This window comes from Phalacrocorax carbo, chromosome 20 (assembly GCF_963921805.1).
Source record: "Phalacrocorax carbo chromosome 20, bPhaCar2.1, whole genome shotgun sequence".
NCBI lineage: Eukaryota > Metazoa > Chordata > Aves > Suliformes > Phalacrocoracidae > Phalacrocorax > Phalacrocorax carbo.
Genome location: NC_087532.1, coordinates 3,662,722 through 3,682,580, shown reverse-complemented (window position 1 = coordinate 3,682,580; position 19,859 = coordinate 3,662,722).

Here is a 19,859-nt window from a genome sequence, read left to right as displayed (position 1 = left end):
GACAGGATTATTTTTTTGTCTTTTACTAGAAAGAATTTGCATGTGAAAGCCCTATCGGTGTTATTTTGAGTGATCAAGGAACATCTGTGTATTGCATGAGTGAGTCACAAAAGTTTTAAAACTTAAAGTTGCAGTCCAGAATTAATTTCTGAGCCCATTTGTGCTCAAGCAAAATACAAAGCACCTTTTGAACAACATAGGAATTGCATAGTTTAAAAGTAGTAATTCAAGGCTAACTTTCATACCTTCTCAGGACCAGGTTCTGTAGCTCCTGACATCACCCCAGAAGCCCAGTGTGTGATGGTTTTATACTTGAAAACCGTGTAATCTTTGTCTCTTGAAGGTCAGGAGGAGCCGTCTGACTTCAGTGGGTCCAGCATTTGGGAGGATGTTTAAGTGCTGCTGAGAAACAAGCGGGTTTTGGTCTATATAGGAGCTAAACTGGAGTGGGAAGTTTTGTTGTGGGCCTTAGTGAAAACAAAATTATCCAGGAACAGATTTATCTTTCTTTGTAGCCACTCTCAGTGGCAATAGGTTCATTATATGTTAGTTGATTTTTTTTTTTTTTAAATAGCATTTCTGCTGGTTTCCAGGTTTTCCCTTCATAAATACTTCATATTTTTAATATTGGTTTTCGTATGGGGAAAAATTATCACCTTAGCTTTTCTAGATGTCCGTGTGTTACGCACTATAAGTTAAGCAACCATATCAAGTCCATAAGTTTATGTTATCATCCATTCAGGTCTACCATCAAGTTGATCTGTGATACTATTGAGCTTTTTCTCATTATTTATAGATTTTTTTAAAAAAATTATTTTTTAAAATCAGCATTTGGCATTTACCAGAGTTAATAGATACAGCAGAGAAATTAGTTGTTCATGATGTGTCCTCTCTGTGGCCATATTTAAAACTTGATACTGAAATATTTAAAACTAACAAGGGCATAAACTCAGTTAGAAAGTAGATTTTATTTTCCAGTGTTTTCTTAAGTTACATGCAACATGATTTAATTACTTCAGTGTGTAAAAATAAGTAGCTAAAGCATTAATTGCCACAGTAAATAAACCAACAGCTCCACTTAAAAAAATCCCTCAAGCTTCCAAGAATTCCTAGTCAGTTCAAGATTTTTTTTAAAAAAAGGCAAACCCAACTTAGAAATTACTATTCCTGTAACTGAATAATTTCTTTCTGAATGCCTAGCCTTGTTCACGTGAAGTTTGAGCAAATACGGCTTCTGTGTGACTGACTTTTGACAAATGTTACATTTTCTGTAGTTGAAATGCCTCATTTTTGAGCTTTTAAATTTGTATTTCAGATCTGGTAACGCTAACGTTCTGGGGGCCGAGGTGTTAGCTCTGCAGATCTGGTTACAAGCCCAGCAGCACGGGAAGGTGATGAAGAGTTGTGTTTCTGGTCGTTTCTGTTCAGCTCCAGCATCAGAGGTGAAATGCGGTTCTGGTATTGCTGTATGTTGACAAACTGTCAACACCTACACTGCTATAATGTTTTATTTAGAACACACTGCCTGCGAGACACAAATCTGTTGCTACATGTACCTGTGCAAGATATGCTTTTACCTTGGAACTGGAACTACTTTATGCCAACATAATATGCCAGGTATTACTTTCTAATACAGACTATTTAGGTAACGTCTAGTAAAACTTGGAAACGCATCAGTCTGTTACTTACAGCCTGTCTGAAGCTGGAGGATACTGTGTGTAAGTGTGCTTTTATGAAAAAGGGTTAGCGTGGGGTACTGTGCTGAGTATCTTTTAAGGCAATTGAATGAGATTGCACATTCTCAGCAGCCGCATCACTTTACCATTTGGGGGCGGGGTGTGGCACACGGTTTATTTGCTCAGCATTTATGTAGGAAATAAGCTGTGAGGAGCCTGAAGCGATCTGTGATGATGAAAGCTCTTGGTAGTTGCGTAAGCTTATTGTATAGGTATTTATGTCCTTTCATGTATGCCTTTATTGGCCAAAGAGTCTGTGTGCTGTAATTTTTAATAAAAGACTTTTGCTGTATAGGTGGTTGCTTGTTTTATGTAAGAAAATAGCCAAGTGTGGTTATTTTATTATGCCACTGAGAGGCACAGAGGGCTGGGTCAGTCTTAAGCAGCTGCGCAAAAAAGCTTCAGTTAACATCAGCAATAATGACCAGCACAGCAGAACCCTGAGGTAGCTCGTGGCATAGAAGGAATGCCACTGGGCACAGATCTGTACGTAAATACATGTCCTGTTTGTCCTGATTGTACCTCGGCAGCAATACAGGGCCATGACAAACTAACGCAGCTAGAAAAAGGGTTTAACTAAAAAGTGTATTGATTCTGGTCGTAGCTAAGAAGTGTTTTAAGCAGTTAGACATTGATAACCACCATTGGCTATAGCCCTGCCATGTGTTTAAAAAAACAAATACAAAGAATTGAAAATCTTTTCAATATAACATCTCTTCAACCATTTCAACACTTCAAGCGATTTAAATGGCACTGACTTTCTGCCGATGAAGTAGCTAGTCCATTCTCTCCAAAATGAGCACGGTCTTGCTGCTGCTGCTTCTGCCAAAACCTTGAAAACACATTTTGGGCTCTAGCCCAGAGAAACACCTGGTTTTAGCTAAATAAATCAATCTATTTGAACCCAGAAGCACAAAATATTTCTGAGTAAGACCAAGTGGCTACTTTCGATCAGAAGCGTCCTCGTTCTCACTAGCAGTTCTTCAATTACCTGTTAAGATTTTTCTTCAAGGTTTTTGTAATAAAGTACGGTCTGTCCAGAAAGCCAACTGCAATTTTCCATTCTAATACCGTGATCTCAATGTATCACGGCCACCTCTGACACCTGGAAAGCTCTGGCAAATTTAAGACTTTGCTAGCCATACTGATGAGCTTCTAAGCAGAGAGCAAAGGGAACACCTCGCCCTTGCCCACGGTGAGCACTTCACTCATCTGCATTTGTATTAAGTACTTATACTGCTGTATTTGCTGAGGTGGAGGCGCACAGAAGCAATAATAAAAGCACTTTTCCAGTGCATTAGTAACTTAAAAGCAGTACAGTCTGATGAAGATTTATTTAAACTAGAATTAAGATTGCAACACAATGTCTTTGCTGCTGTTTCACTGAAATCAGAGACATCTCAGGACCTACGTACTTAGACACAGTAAGGATGCATCTAACCTCTAAAATTAGCTCATCTTAAGCAGTTTATTATTTGTATTTTCCACTCTGCAGAAGCCTATGAGAGAGACCAGCCTTTTTCAAGTGCCTAGGTGTCAGACCTGATGTTCTTTCTGCAGAAGGTAGAAGATACAGCGTACCTGGAAAGCCATACCTGAGTAGTTTAAGCGAGGAGCGGAGGTGCCCAGGGTACCATTCCCTTGAAACAGAGCGTTGCCGTGGCAGGCAGTAGGAGCACTCTCGCCTAGAGTAACGGGTATCCAGCTTCCTGCATGTGATATAATCCAGAACTGTGGGAAGCCGAATAGCAATAAGATATTTATAGATACGGCACAGGGTAAACACGTGCATGTTCGTTGTAAGAAGAGTGGCGCAAGTCTGAGGTTCCTCATCCACAGAAGCTGGAACAAGGAAGTATTTCCATGCTCTGGAATTTTTAAGACAAGCCAAGCGACCGTACGGAGCAGGGGGTTTGGACTCCATGCCTGCACCCTGGCCCGCAGGCCGTAATTAAATTAAAAATTTAGTACTCATTCCAGCAGCAGTGGTACTGAGCTTTAATCAAAGGTCATCCAGCACTACAATGGCCAAATAATGCGGGCAGCCTCCTCTTCTACTGAAGCAGCCAGTCCAATGGTAAATCAACTTAAAGAACACTTGTAAAGTACAAATATTGTAGTTAAACATTAAAACCTCTCTTGAGCAGAGTTCTAACCTGTCCTTGACAGTAACCCTGGGTACGCTGTGTAGACTTGGGGGGCCAACAAATACAAGTCAACAGATCCTTTATTACTTTTATCTACGTAGCAACTTTGTACTGAAATATTTGCAATTATTTTTCTGCAATTACTTAGAGTATTTGAAAAATAAGGCATCACTGGTAGCTTGTAAGGGATCGTACCACGTAGCCTGTTACAGTATCAAGAAAAGTTATTTTCTGGTTACATGCAAGATACTGAAAACACCAAAGGATTTAGTGTTAATTAAAGTTTTTATTAAAAAAACCCTAATAAATTGATTAATACTTCCCTGTGCAGCCAGAGAAGCAATTTAAGTGTGTTAGTTCTGCTCTAGCCATGGCAGGGCTATTATCGGTCTACTAATTATCAGACTACAGAGAAGATCCTGTTTTAAACAGGTCAACAAGACAGCTATTTCAGTCTGGCTCATCGCATACCTCAGGATTTTCCCTTTTTTCTGGGCTACCACAGTAAAATAATCCCACCCTACATCTATCTAATCAGATGCAGCATCATTTCAAAGGCTCCGGCACCAGTAGTGCTTCCGCCCGCCAGCAGTATCTAAGGTAGGAGAAAACCAGAGCCAGAAAACGATGCTGGATTCTCCTCCCAGTTTACTGTTAATCCGTACGTGGGTTTGGATGTCTAGGTCACAACCCAAACTCAGCTTTAACCTACATTTGGACAAAAAGTGATTTATGTATCAGTAAGAGGGGGCAGGAAATTTGCCTCCAGCAATACTGCGCTCAGAGTCTCTGCGATAATCACACCCAGCTGAGCACTACAGTCAAAGCCCCAGGCGTACTCTTGGGTAAAACTCAAAGCCATTCAGTGGGAAACTTGTTATTCCCCTACCTCAGTGGTTTCTCAGGTGGTCACGATTAAGGCAGAGCAGAGCACAGGGCTGAGGAGGACGTTCCTAACAGAAGTAAAAGTGTCCAGTCACTTCAGAAGTCTCATCGATTGGGGTGGTTGTTTTTTTCTTTAATTTGAAAAATTCAATTTTTCAATTGAAAAACTCAAAACTTCTTTTGAATTGAAGACAATTCAGAAGACTAAGGCCTCAACACTTCAAAAAGAAGCGTTCAGTCCTGCCCTGCCAGCACGTCCCCGGGAGGAAGGGCGGTACAACCCCCTGTATCCTTGCTTTGCTGCGGCGCAGGGGTGGCGGGGAGATGTGCCTCAGGAACAGAATCGAGGCTTCACGTCATCAGTATTTCTTCTGCCGCTGCTCAGGTAGCCAGGAGCCAGCCTCGTCAGCGCAAGAACAGGGAGATGAGCTTTTCACCCCAACTCAAGGTCAGGACAAACATTTTTATTCACCTTTTCCGAGATACTTATTCATCCCACTCGGTGCCTAGAGTCACAGTAAAAGAACAACCTTTCGCTATCAGTCTCTACCAATTCCTACAAGTTTCTGAGGAAACCAAGAGCAAGTGGGTTGGACCAGATTTGTTGGTTTTGTTCCTTTTCTCCCCACACTCGAGTTTTCTGGGAGGCACCATGAATTACGTGTTATTTGCTCTACTTCGGGCTTAGCCACCCTATCTGTTTAAATTATTGTCCCTGGGACACAGCAAGGTTTCACTTCTCAAAGCTTGTTTCAAACTCAGTCATGCAATTCCAAAGAAAGCTAGTTCAGAAATTATTCCAAGGGCAAGCAATCTAAAGTAAATAAAGACACCTTGAATCTAAGATGAGTTATTTGGCTGCATGGTGTTATATATTTTAGTTCCAACACAAATGATCAAATGGCTATTGAAGTGAACACGAGGAGGAGACTGACAAATAATGCAAGTCAAGGGAGCGAATTCAAAACAGGCTGCCCAGGTCATCAACCAAAGAAGATCTATGTAAAGTTTCTGCCAGTAATCAAGAAAGCTGCCTAAAAATAGAATTAATAATAGAAAAATCCGAGACGGTCAGTGCCCAAGGGCACACAGAGTCTCAGTTTTACAGTGAAAACAAGTCAGCTCAGAGGTGAGGTGACTTGCCCAAGATCACATAGGAAGCTGGCAATGGATCAGAAGCTAGAAGCTAGCCATCGGTGCTGTTAGGCTGCCATCCTCCTCCGTAAGGAGGGAGCTACGGTAGCATTCCAAATCTCACACACAAGCTAATCATAAGTTCTTCGGTTCAAAAGAAACCTGCCAGACCCATACAAATCCAACAGATTTTCATCCTGTTCGTGGCAGCAGAACTAAGCTAATTGTCCCTTCTTGTCACCGGTTTTGCTTCGGCCGGTGCCTCCCCAGGTCACGGATCCCTGGGCACTCTTAGCAGATTATCAGTGAGTTACAACAGTAAGAGGCACCCTTTAAGTCTAAAAAGATTAGTCCTTCAGGTGGCTTTTCATCAAGTGCTGGGGTTATTAACCCCAAAACAAGCTCTTAGAGAGCAAAAAACAGGTAAGCAAGATGGGGCTTAATTGATCACATCAGCTGAAGGTTTGCAGTTAATGCACAACACCAGAGAGAAAATGCAAGTTTTCAGAGGAGTGTGAAAGCTTTTGATTTGTGTTTTTTTTCCCCATAACACAGGACTCCAGAATAGACAAGCAACACATTACCTGTCCCCTAAATCCAAACCCACCCTCTTTTGCAACAGCCCAGCTCTCATTGGAGGAGCACTGTTCAAAGACTGTCTGCCGAGAGCCAAAACAAGCCTTCCAACTCATCTACCTTACCTTTCTCTCCCCAGCCAGAAGACTGGAGATAAAAGCCATTCACCCGAGGTGTCTTCCACAGGATGCTAGCCATTACCACAGCCAAACACACCACACCAAACCCCCCACAGAGCTATTCTTGCTGCTTTTACAAAGCCCTCTTCGTCCCCACCTTTATTACTGACCTCAGTGAATCAGCTGGGAAGCAACAAATCAGCTGCAGGTGAGGGTGAGCCCCCCACTACTTTAAAGGGACACCCACACGGGGGTATTGTCCATCTGTTTTCCCTGATACAATTAAAATGTATATTCCAATCTTTTAAAAATGCATTTTCACCCCAATTGACACCTCTCACATACATATAATGAACACCCTTCTTTTTGCATCTTTGCTACAAAGATTTAAAATAAGACTTTTCTTCTATTTTTTCCATAAATAATTCGAAATAACTTCCACATTTGTTACTGAAGCAGACCTTTGAAGCAAGGTATCTATTTGCAACCCTCCATAGTTTCCCTGTTTACGTGCCTTATACAATTCAGTCACTAGATGCCACTATGAGCCTTTAAAAGCACACATTCCTTGTGTTCCTTGGTTCAAGAATCAAAGCGCGAACCTAAGCGGGGTCGGCAGTTCTTTATGACTAAAATCCAGCTGCGTTCTCTAATAAGTGTCTGCTGTTTAATACAGACTCACTTGGATGATTGGGGAGAAAAGGAAAAAACGTTTTCCAATTCAGAAACGGGATCCTGAGGGAATTATTGAGGATGGAGCCAACACATTGGTCCATGTAATTCATGATTGATAATCCATACCCAGACTTTAAAGACAAACCTTTGTAGAAGCCCACAACACCCCCCAAAATGGAGAAAGCAAATTAACTAAAAACGATGAGCCAAATTTTGGTCAGTACGATAGCGAAGTTGAGACACCATTTGGGAGCTACAATAATTTGGGATTATGGAAAGATCATTAACTGTGCCTGTTACGGAAAAAAATGCAGATACGATTTGCCAAAGTCTTTGGATGACTTTGTCTGTGTCTGTGGTAAAACTGGCCAAAAATTTTACACCAAAGGACTTCGTTGTTTGGGGGAGGGCTGGCAGGTGGAGGAGGAACAGCTTTTCAATGAAGTGGGCATTTTTTATAGAACAAGCCAAAATGAACCGAATCCCCCAGTCCCCATGTGCCCCCTCCCCCCTTCAGTCACCTCTTTCTGTGGTTTTGTCAGCTGAAAATACGGTGGATTTGAGTTGTCAAATTTAGTTTTCTTAAGGGAAACCCTGGCGTTTGATGCTGAAATTTAGGGAGTGTAAAATGAATTTTGAGAAAGCAGAGTTGGGGAATGAGTTATCAATACTTACATGTTATTGCAGAGGTCATAAACATTTGTTCTGAGTCAGATTCCAAAGGCCTTATTAATTCTGAACATCACCCCCTCGGAAAAACAATTCCCCTGTGAGTGCAACGGCACTTCCAGGGAAACACTGAGCAGCTCCGAGAATCAGGCCCCGTCTCCTGGCTTGCCTATCCTGCCGCTAGTTGGATATGTGAGCCCTAGAGCTAGGCAAAGCAGAGCCAGCGTGGGGTTCCGCACCAGGGTCCCAGCGTGGTTCTAGCACTGCCTGGGGTCCCGCTGAGCTCAGCCAGGGTTTCTGTCCAGGGAGGTCATAATGCAGGTCTTTATTATTAATTATGTCTCAGCATTTGTGGAGTGATACAGCTCTGGCCTCATTCCTGCACTGTTGTCAAGCTGTCATAGCCTTCAGCTTTCATAAGCAGGTCACAAACATTGCATAAAATCCAAGCTTCTGCCATACTTTCCACATCCTCTCCTCCTCTTTTTTTTTTTTTTTTTTTATTGTGAGTTTCAATGAAAACATGGAAAAAAATGTGGAAAAATCTAGACACTGATTCATGGTTTGATGAAAACTCAAAAAGCCACAAGCCTGCACATCCACCCCCTGCTGCCCACTGTTTGATGATCGCGCTGGCCCTGATTTCTGGAGACGCCGCGGCAATCGCCTCTGCCTGGCACCGCAGCCTGCTTTAGCAAGTTGGCAGGGAGGCTAAAGAACGTCTAGTCATTTAAGGCCACAAGCCCCACCTTCTGGTGGTCCCTGTCATTCCCTGCTTTGCTTGACAGCCCAGATCCAGGGAGTGTGAGCATCCAGAGCATCTGCTTATTTTCCCGGCAGCAGGCTGATGCGCATCATTGAAATCTGAAGTGTTGGACAAGGCAAGAAGTTCCACACAGAGAGGCTCTAGTGCAAAGTGCACCGTACATAAGCAACGGAGGGGACTGGAAAATTAATAACACTGTCTTTGCTAAATAAAGGAAAAGGTGGTTGTTGCTGCCAGTGATCAGTTGATTTGGGATAATGCCAAATGGCTCCAGTTGGCTCTGAAGCATCATAGCACAAGACACTGCGAAAACATTTATCCAGGACAGATCCTAGCCACAAGAGTTACAAATATTTACTTTATATATTTACTTTAGGGAAGGACTCAAGCCAGAGATAGTAGATCTTGATTGCAAACATACCAGCAATTGAGGTGCTAAGAACTGGAGTTTTGGGTCTAATCTTGCTGATCTTATCTTGTCTAATATATTTGTCTTTCTTTCCATGCCTTGACCTCAATAAAACAAGCGTTCTACGCACTGGAAAACCACCCCTATAAATGTGCCGTGCTGAGCTCCAGGCCTGGATCTACAGCTCTGCTAAGACCAAGGAGACCAGGAGCTAACCCAGATGTAGATTAATTTCGGTATCTGTTGTAGTTCCCTGGCTGCTTTCGTGCTTGCATGTGCAATTTTCTCAGCTGTCGCTGCCCTCGTTTGCAGCTGGTGTCTCCTAGTCCCTAGCAGGTGCCTTCTCTGTTAAAGCCACGCTGTGTCCCTTCCTCAAAAAAGCTGGTGTCTCCTAGTCCCTAGCAGGTGCCTTCTCTGTTAAAGCCACGCTGTGTCCCTTCCTCAAAACAAATGCTGCTGAGTTTGGCTGCAAAGAACGTTAGGGGAATCTTCAGCCATACAGGGATTTTCACAAATATGAGGTGCTGTACACAGCAGGTGAGAAAAGCGATAGCTATTCTGGCTTTCTTTACCATTCCTAACCCCCGATTTCACAGCGACCCCTGGCTAGTAAGATGCTTGGAGGGGTTTTACCTTTCTTCTCCGGCTTGCCTGCTAGCATACTAATCTGCAAGGTTTTTCAGGGTGGTGGGGCACAGGGTGCTGCTTCTTGCCCTGTAGCAGAGAGCAATGGACGGCTCACCATGGCAGTGGAAGGCTGCAGCGAGCCAGAGGAGAGATTCCCTCGAGGAGGTGTGACGGGATGGCAAGAGGGTGCCCAAGCAAGAGGCCCTGGCACTGGCGAAAGGGAGACGAGCTGCTGGAGATGCAGCATGAATGGAGAGCCTGCTCTCCACACCTTCAGGTTTAGAGTCGGGTTAGCCAGCTCCTTAACCGGGTGCTGGAAGATGTGGTTATTGCTGGAACCCTCTCCTGGAAGGGAAAAGTAACATCTACTCTTGAGTGCTGGAGCAGTAAGACATTGGTGCCGCACATTGGTGAAGGCAGCCTGCAAGGCTGGCCACTTTTTCATTATAAAGAACGAACTGACTGTCATGGTTTTAGCTGGGATAGACACTGACCAATTAATTGTAGTCAGGGCTCCTGGAGCCTACCATCAGATTAGTCTGTAGCCATGGACAGGCCTGCCAAACCATGGTCTGCAATGCCCTGAATTCTTAATGTGCTGTGTATCCTTTAATCCAACAGAATCCAGTGGAAATTGTTCTTAAAATGAAACTAATTACTGCTCCGTGCCTCAGTTTCTCCCTCAGTAAACTGATAATAGCATTACCTCTTCTCAGGGCATTGTGAAGCAAAGCTATCAAAGCCCTTTGGGATCCAGGCATGGCTGGACTTAGGGAAGAGCCTGATTATTTTACACTTTGTGAAAGTCCAATCTGGCTCCTGAAAAACTTCATCAAAGCAAAACCCATAGCTGGAAGGTTTATGAGGACAGGGAGAGGGGTAAGAAAACAATAACCAAGATCTAATTTCTTAGGAGTAACAGATAGTCCCGGGAGGATATAATTGAAGTCTCTAATAGCCGCAGATAAGATCAGACTGAGTTACTATTTTCAGCCAGTCTCAGACATCAGGACTGGAGTCACCGAAATAAATTCTAAAACCTGAGACAAATGAAATGCAGTGATCAGGAAGCTGCAGGGTCCCAAAGAGCGAGAGACAGCAAGAAATGCATAAATATTGCAACTGGGTGGAATCAGCCACTGGGCAGGGATGGCCTGTCCCAGTTGTCCTAAGTGCTGGGGTCACTAAAACAGAGACAGATGCCTGTTTGGGGAGGGACTGAGATGAAAAGGAGCAACTTGAAGGGGTGAAATGACCTTTATTTTAATTCCAGCTGTGACAAGAGGAACTTTATCCTCATTCCAGTGCACCAGCAACAGCTCTCTGCTCCATTTGCTTTTGGAAAAGAGCAGGGCACAACCACAAAAGACCCAGAGCCATGTTTAGCCCAGGGAGTTGCTCTGGGGTGATGGGTAGGAGCCTGTAGTGAATTCCGTGTCTCCCAGCTGGGGGCCTGATCCCCAGGCAGTGGTCCCAAATAAGCTATACAGAAAACTTCAAAGATCACCCGGGTGAAGACTAGTGAGACTAGATGAGGTACATTTTGCATGATCATAGCAGGGAGATGGCAGGATTGGGAATGGGGGAGAATTTCGTTTGTTTGGCTGGGAGGAGGTACTTATTGTGGGAAGAAAAAGGAAGGCTAGTGACTAAAGGCAATGTGATGTCAGAAGCCCACTTCCACAGCACCCAGCCACCTGCACGTCACACAAATGGGTGCCCTGGGTTGAGAATTCCTTCCTCTACTTCTTGTTTGGTGCCTTGATCGCCCATTGTAGTTGCCTTAACCTGCCCATAGGCCTATAAATCCTTGTCCGAGAACCCCAGAACACACTCCCTGCGCTACCAAGGAAGTGGGGCATGCCTTCAGCTACCTCTTCCCAAACACAAGCTACTGAGAAGCAATACGGTCAAGGGCCCAGGGAGCTGGGCTTGTTTAGCCTGGAGAAGAAAAGCTGGGGGAAGGCTACTAGCAAGCTTACTGTACCTGTGAGAAGTTAGCGAGAAGGCAGGCCCAGGCTCTTCACGCTGATGTATGGCAGGAAGACAAGAGACAATGGGCATGTTGAAATAAAAGAGGTTCAAACTGGATTAAAAGACTTTTTTTTTTTATCATGCAAACCGTCAATTATTGGAACATCTTGCCCAGAGAGTTTCTGCAGTCTCCAACTATGGAGGTTTCCAAAACCCAACTGAATAAAGCCCTGAGTAACCTGGTCTGCCCCCAAAGCTGACCCCACTTTGAGCAGTAAGTTGGACTAGAGACCTCCAGAGGTCTCTTCCAATGTTAATTATCCTAGGATTGACAGCAAGTCTGCCTCCACTCATCCTTGGCATGCATAGAGATCAGCCTTAGCACATGACAAATGAGAGATTACATCACCAGGCAGGGGAATGCTTGGGAAACATCCCATCGCTTGCCTTACATCAGTTCCATGTTGGCTCGTGCAGAGAGCACCCCACCCAATCCATGTGGATCTGTTCACTCCCTACCTCTGACAGCTTGTTTATTCCAAAGCATTTGGCTCTCGATGCCTTGCAGATGAAATAAGAGATCAAAGGCCCCAACTTCCTTTCCTCCCACTGCATTCCCCTTCCATGTTCAGGCAAGGGTTCACATTGACCAGGGATTTCTTCATGGCACAGGAGGTGCAGTTTTGAAGAACCCCTAGCAAAAGAACAGGCACAGGCCAGGAGCAGGTTGGAAGTGGCTGCAGATTCCTTGACAGGGGAATTGTAAGATGCTGAGTTAGCAGCAGTTGGGAGTAGGATTATTCAGAGTCACTAAACAGGTACAAAGCTAGTTGGAAGGTCCCATCCTTGCAGACAGGATTAGAAGTGCTAGGCCAGTTCTATGACCACTAGGAGCTGAAGGGAGCTACTTCCATTTAGCTCAGACACTAAATGGAGCTCCCGTTATGAGAGAACTTCCAGGCTCAACCTATCCTCACAGTACCTCTACTAAAAAGATTAGGGCTACGGAGTAATTTCAGAGGGGAGCCAAAGCACAGGGCGACCAAGATGACAACTATACATCATCCCTCAGACCCAAGCTTGGTCTCCTGCTCTACAAGTACGACACAGGCCAGCTGCCTCGGGAAGACGTTACAACCATGTTAGCATGACGCTGAACTAAAGATAATCAGCTCGGACTCCCAGCCCCAGAAGTTAACAGACCACAAGGGACTTGCTGACATTGCTGGTCAGGAGCAAAAGCCAAGAACTGAGCCATGTTTTTGCAGTCCTACCCAGGCCCCCAGGCTGCCGTGGCATCGCTGCTTAGGCTGAGGTCTTGAAGTGTCTCAGTGTCCACATTCCTTGAATTATTCAGAATGTGTTCTTTCTTCTCCTGACTGAAAACAACCTGTGATTCACTGATTTCTTTCTAAGCAAACACACAACCTCTTCCATGTAATCAGAGTTTGTTTATTTCACTGCTTCCCCTTTCATGTGAGGCCTATGGCTTTCCATTTCTTTTCAGGCATCAAATGCTAATTTCACTTGGCTTTTGTCAGTGAAATGGGCTGGAACAGAGAGTCATAAACAACTGGATCAGTAACACTGGTGTTTATTTAAAAGGCAGTTATAATTTTTTTTTTACTGTCATTTTTTAACTCTTTGAAATCCAGCATCTTTCTGCAGTTGTGTTGTTTCCCTCTCTGGTGCTTTACAGAGGAAGAAACTGAAGGAGGAAAAACCAACCAAACAAAAAGATAGAAATTGGGATAAAATGATCATTTAGTAATGATTGATCCTTGGGAGTCAATCCTGCATTTCACTGGCATTGTGTGCTTAATGATGAGTGCACACGCCTGCGTTTGGAGGATCACACCCTTACTTGGGAATGACATTAGACAGCCAGGTTAGAGGGAAGGAAACGTGAGGAATTTTTTTCCCCCACCTTTTTTTCCTGGGCAAATCTAGAACAAACTAGTGAAATGAGCTTGGACAAACAGCATTTTAATGTAGCTGCATTGGGTAACAATCACAAACTGAAGCTAGTAGCAGAGGTTGGGCAGGGACTAGACTGCTCAAGAGCACAGCCAGAAACACACCTGGATTTACAGTCTAAACTGGAGAAACTTTTAACATCATTGTGCTTTTTCCTTGAATGTTTCATTACTACAAAGACTATCTGTCAGAGCTTTCCTCTTCTCATTGCCACAAAGCAGGTGGAAATGCAAAATGAAGGCCTGGGTGTGGAGGCTTGCGAAGATGCTGAAGCAATGCAGACTTCTGCTGGGCAAATGTATTCTAGCTCAGGCCTGCTGTCTTACCATTTCTCAGCTCTGCCATTTGCAAGCAAGAGTCCGACAAACGCCATTTGCTACAATGCCTGTTGCTACACAGATGCCCCCATTAGATGGTGGATTAGGGCTGTTAGGCCTATTTTACTTTGGCCGCCTAAGAAAGCTAATGCATTGCCTCTGCACAGCCCCAAAACAGCTCTGGAGATCCGTATGTTAAACGCTGCAGCATCCTACTCATGAACGCCTCCTCTTTCTGAAGCTTTCAGATCCACACAGAACATTTTCTTGTCCTTGGGGAATGTTGGAAAGAAAACAGCGTTGTCGATAACTGTGAATTGCACTAATTGGGATATTTAATACTTGGTTGCAATTGCACTGGTGCTGAAACCATCATACCCTGGCTATAAAAGACCCCAGTGTCAGAAAAACAGTAGAGTTTTTCATGCCAACTGCTGTTCTGGGTTATGGCTCCAGTCTGGCTGCATTGCTCGGTGAAATATGTTATTAGAAAATTAAACCAATAAAGACAACATTACAGCAATGTTCAGACCGAGCCCAAGCCACAGAGTGCTGGGACATTCATCACAAAGCGGGGAACTGCATCCTAGGTCAGCCTAGATGGTGCGCGCTAGGCCTAATCCTGCAATGGGCTGAGCACTCTCCAGGCCTAAAGGCTTCAGTGGACATGATGGTCCTGAGGATCTCGCTCTCCCTCCTGTAGGACTGAGCTCCCCAGGCACAACGAACCCCCAAAACAGCATGGCTTCGCACTTGCCGACCAATGCCAATAAACTGACCCATTGCTCTTTTTCTCAGGAGAAAAAGGCTTGTGTCCTGCTGGCTCAGGGCACAGGCTCACAATGGAGCAGATGCCATTTGCTTTCTCTCCTCTGTCCCTTTCCCCAGCAACGTGCCAAGGCATGGCACCCTTTAACACAGCTCTTTCTACGTGCCCTGTTCTCCATGTGGGGCTGGAAGGGGCCTCTTGCAAGAATGCCGACATAATCCACTGCTTAGAGCCCATTCAAAACAGGGTAGCTTTGCCAAGGCCACCAGCAAGCATGAAACATTTGCTCTTTGCCAGCTGGACCGAACCCACTCACTCCTTTCCCAATGGCTGCCTAGTACTCCTGTACTGGCCCGGCGTGGATCTGAAGTCACTACTTACTGGTAGAAGTGGCTTCACGGTCTATTAGATTGTGTGCCATTTAATCAAACTCACACCATGCTCCCTTCACTCACTACCGCTGACACATGGGGCTTCCTTAGCTGAGCCTAAGCCTACTGGAGATGTGTGAAATTTTGTAATCGGGAGTGAGAGAAGAGAAATTTTGTCACTCCATATGCTGGACAAACATTGATTTTCCAAGCACGCGTGTGCTTAGGAGGCTATCTTTGATAAGAAACAATTTGTTAACAAAGGGAGTTTGGGTGCTGAGGGGATAGATCAGTATTTGATTTAGTATTTCCTCTGCCAAGAAGCAGAAATGATTGATCCGCTTTGCAGCATGACTGATTTTTAGAAACTCCACTATATTAAATGAAACCAATTGATTTTTTTTCTCTGTGTACTTGCAAGAGCTGTAAAACAACAGAGAGCACGAAAGAGTATCATCTTGCAGTCATCAAACCTAGTATGTTTCTTCCCTCTCAAACTCTACAGTGCCACTCAGCCAAGCGTTCTGCAGAGGTGGATTCAGAGGCCATGCCAGAGAACCCTCCAGCAGCAATCTAAACCCCTTCCAGTGGGGTTCATGGGTGAGACAATGACAGGCAGTGTCCTCTGTCTGGTATGGCACTGCTAGCGGGCGCCGTGGTAATGCTCTGATTTATACGTTCATTTCCTACTCTCATCTGTGGTTTTGAGTCCCCAGCTCTGTAGCAGCGTGCTCTGCAGAGGGACACAGGCTCACAGAGGAAGGATGGAATAACACTGATGTGTGCAAGCTGTTTTTTAAGGGCCCACAAAGAAAGCCCCAAACCACAACAAAGCACACAACTCAAGTACAAGGACTTTTTCTGTGTTGTTGTAGTTGCATAAGTTATAGCCGAGGAGGGGACAAGATAACATCTGCCCAACCATAGCAAAGCAGTGGAAGCCCATGGCTGTTGATGAAGAGTTTCCCAAAGTTAAACCATAAAGCATTCAGCTCCTTTTTGTTAGAATTAATCTCTGCAGTGAGCACAGAAATAAACTCTTCCCATTTCAAAATAGAAGAGAGAAGAACATAAGGAACAAGAATTTGAGCACTGAACAAGAAGCTTGAACAACCAGGCTGTGCTGAGGAAAAGGATCCCATAAAACCTTGCAGGAGGTTCTCCTGTGCATAGTGCACACTTCTCACATATGAGGGCACTAGTGTGTTTTTGATTGGGAACAGGTTTACCCTCGGTTGCAGCTCATAAGCAGATACGAGGGAATAAAAAAATAGAGGTTTAAATCTGGCCACAATACAATTGTATTTGCAAAGACATTCCTTAATGAGCCGCCACTAGGTATGGCAGAAAGGCTTTTCTAAAAGGAAATATTGTGATTAAATACCAAGGAGGAGCTAAATCACATTCTGATTTCAGTCTCTGCTATTTATACCTGGAGTCCGACTTGCGAAATCTGTTATTTCAGAACTCACACCAAGGACGTTGAGAACTGAGTGTAGGTCACCGTACGAAGCAGAAATTGGCCAAAAAATATGCTCCTCTTGACTGAGAGCCAGTTGGATTCTGAGGTTGGTTTCAGGGTTTGGGGTCGCATTCAAATCTGGTTCAGAACCCAAGTCCTGTGGCACTGAAATCTCACGGGTCTCATATTGAAGGAGAATTTCAAATAGTGTTCTGAGATAGCGAGACTTCTACCACACTGAATGGCCCAGAACTAGGCTGTGCAGAGAGTTCTAGAGTCACCAGGACCAACAGAATGACACCTGCATACCTGCTGCATTCCTCCCCCCTCTCAGCATTGCTGTAGCAGAACTAGTCCCCTGGGTTTCCAACGCTGAGACGCAGGACTAGTCCCAGCAATGGCCATGAAGAGGTTAACTAAGCACAGACGGAGGCCAATATATGTATCTCTCCACATATCCTCGCTGAGGCAATCCGGATTACTGTTCCTGTGTAAATAAAGCATAGTGAGAGTGGGTGGTCAGCTCCCATCCAATCTGCTATAAAGCATCAATTTTCTGGGCCTGGAAAAACTCCAACCATGTTGGCCTGATCCGAGAACGGCTAACTATGCAGCTAATACATAACTGCCACCCCACACCCCCGCTTTCAACAGACACCAAGGATTTCTCTTTGCATTTAATGTCACCTGCTTCTGAAGGGCCTGATCCAAATAAATCAATAATTAACGGAACTGACTGTTCATTAATTGATCAAAGCCCATTAATGGAAGGTGGCACCTGGTGAACACAGCTTAGGGTACAGAAGAAAGGGCTATATGAAGGTAGACTGCAAATGGCTAAATTTCATCTCACAATTTCAATAGAATTCCTTTAACTTGTTCACTCTTTCTTTAGTGTCGTCTGTTACTACAACGGCCACTGTTGTGTTAGGTGCTGAACAGATCCAGAGGAGAAAAAAATAGTCTCTTCCTACCCTGAATCTGCAAACTAAGGTAAGATAAAAGCAATGTACAGATACAGTAAAAAAAACCCTAATCAATCAAGACACCAGTTCTGGTCAGCATGCCAAGGCGTGATCTCAGCACACCATGTCCCTAAACCGCAGCTAAGATTTAAGCATCTCTGCTAAGCTGGGTTTTAATGGAGAATTTGAAGAAGTCAGCAAAGCTTTCCTTTCTTCAGCAGTGACTGAGCTCTTCAGTCTGAAGAGATTTCAAAGAAACGAGCAAACCTTCAGGCCACTTCAAAAACAACAGCCCAGAAATTCATAACATCAAGCTAGGAAGAAATCTACCCCCAAAAGAGGCATCTGTTCAGTGTGAGAATCCATAAACAGGAAAGGTTGGATTTGATTTTGGAATGCTCTTAAGAGGTACCAGACAGACAGGGCAAGAGCCAGAGCTGTGGTTTGTCTGAGTGCACTGGCATGGTCAAGCGTGGATGAAGCACACGCTGCCCGTGCCCACGAGCTGCTCTGGAGTTCAGTCATAGAAGCCAAACTCTGAGCTCTGGCTGTTCGTGGTAGTTCTTTAAAAAACAAATAACATCAGCACAACCAACATACCCCAATACAATATAAAACTACCTGCACTCTAAAAGAAGTCATTTAGGAGGCTGTACAAAACACATTGCCTGGTAAATCCAAGCCTAAGGGGGAAATAACTTTACCTTCTACAGACTTTCAGCCATTTGGATTTTAAAAAAATTAATCCAAAGGGAATAGAGAATGTAAAATAAACCATAATGTATCCAGGACACAAAACCTAGCACCTGAGTTTTATGTAATTTATCTATTTGCATAAGCCCTCGGCACTTTTGCTTTCTATCTGAACCTTGACTTTCCCCAGTCACTCCCATTTATTTTTTATCTGTTTAAAAAAGCCACAAAATTTGTTAAGCAATTTTCTTTGCTCTTAATCAATCAGAACTATTCCAACGTTCTTTTGCTCCAGATCTTAATGCATTCGTCCCTTTATAAAGCTCTAACTGGAAATTCCGAAAGCTGAAGAGAAAAAGATTGGGAATGGACGCTTGTCTCCTGCAGCGGTCACACATTTCCTAAACGTATTTCACCGCTACCAGTGACTCCATTGCCCTGTATACCTTCTCTTCACACTATACCATTCTCCTCTGAGTGCAAAGATGGTGATACAGACGTTACAGAGAATAACCCTGGACTGCCCTCTAGACTATTAGTCTAAACCCTAGGTTATGTAGTATTTCCCTTAGGTTAGTTTCCATCTCTCATGTCTGTTCACCTTGGACGATGATACAGCCGTGTGCAGGACGCTGTAGGATACACTACAGAGCACTATACTGAAAAACGTTGCTTTAACTACCAGCAGAAGAACACATCATCTGGGTTAACTGAAACCCCAGAACCTTTCCTGGACAATATACTAAGTTATTTTCTGCCATCTGGTGTCCAGAGACTAAAGGCAGATGTTGCTACTAATCAGAGTCTTCCAGATGGTCGCCAGCCTCGGGATGTTTGTCTTACACAATTCTGTAGCCAAGAACCAAAGACCTCTCTTCATAGCCCAAATTCAACAATATTACCAAGGGAAATACCATCTGTGTGCGCTCACAGGGGCTCATCTGGAAAGAGCACTGTTTGGCATTTGGGAAGCTTCTTATCCTATCAAAGATCTCAAAGTGCTTTGATAACATTAATCAAGCCTCATTAAGCCTCACATGCACGTCTGTAAGGCAAGTAAGGATTTCTTCTGCCTCAGTCACAGAAGAAAACACTGAGGCACTGAAAAGCGACACGTCTCGCCCTGGGCAGGGCTGTTGAGCCTTATGGTATTAGCTTGAATGTTGTGATATATTATTGATGCAATACAATCCTTCCGGGGTCTCAGGTCTTAATTTTTGGTGGGTTATAGCAGGCAATGAGGCAAGTCCATTTTGAGGCCGGGAAAACAAATGAGGAACCTCGACTTTGATTTTTCTATTTAAAGTAAATTAATTCTAATCTCATTATAAAGACTTGAAATAAGCATTGTGGCGTGTAGCAAGCTGCACTCTCTCCAGCATCCTCAAATCTCCACTGCCTGCGTATTTCCTGGGTCTGGCCCATTTCCTAGCCAAGGAATACCTGCTTCCAGATAAAGGAGATACAAAGCAAAACTTCGAACCATATTCTTGAGGGATTGTCCCGAGCAGATCCCTAGTGTACGATCCCATCACAGTTTCTTTCAAACACGGTAAGCGTGTCCTTGCGAGGACGTGCAGGCACCATG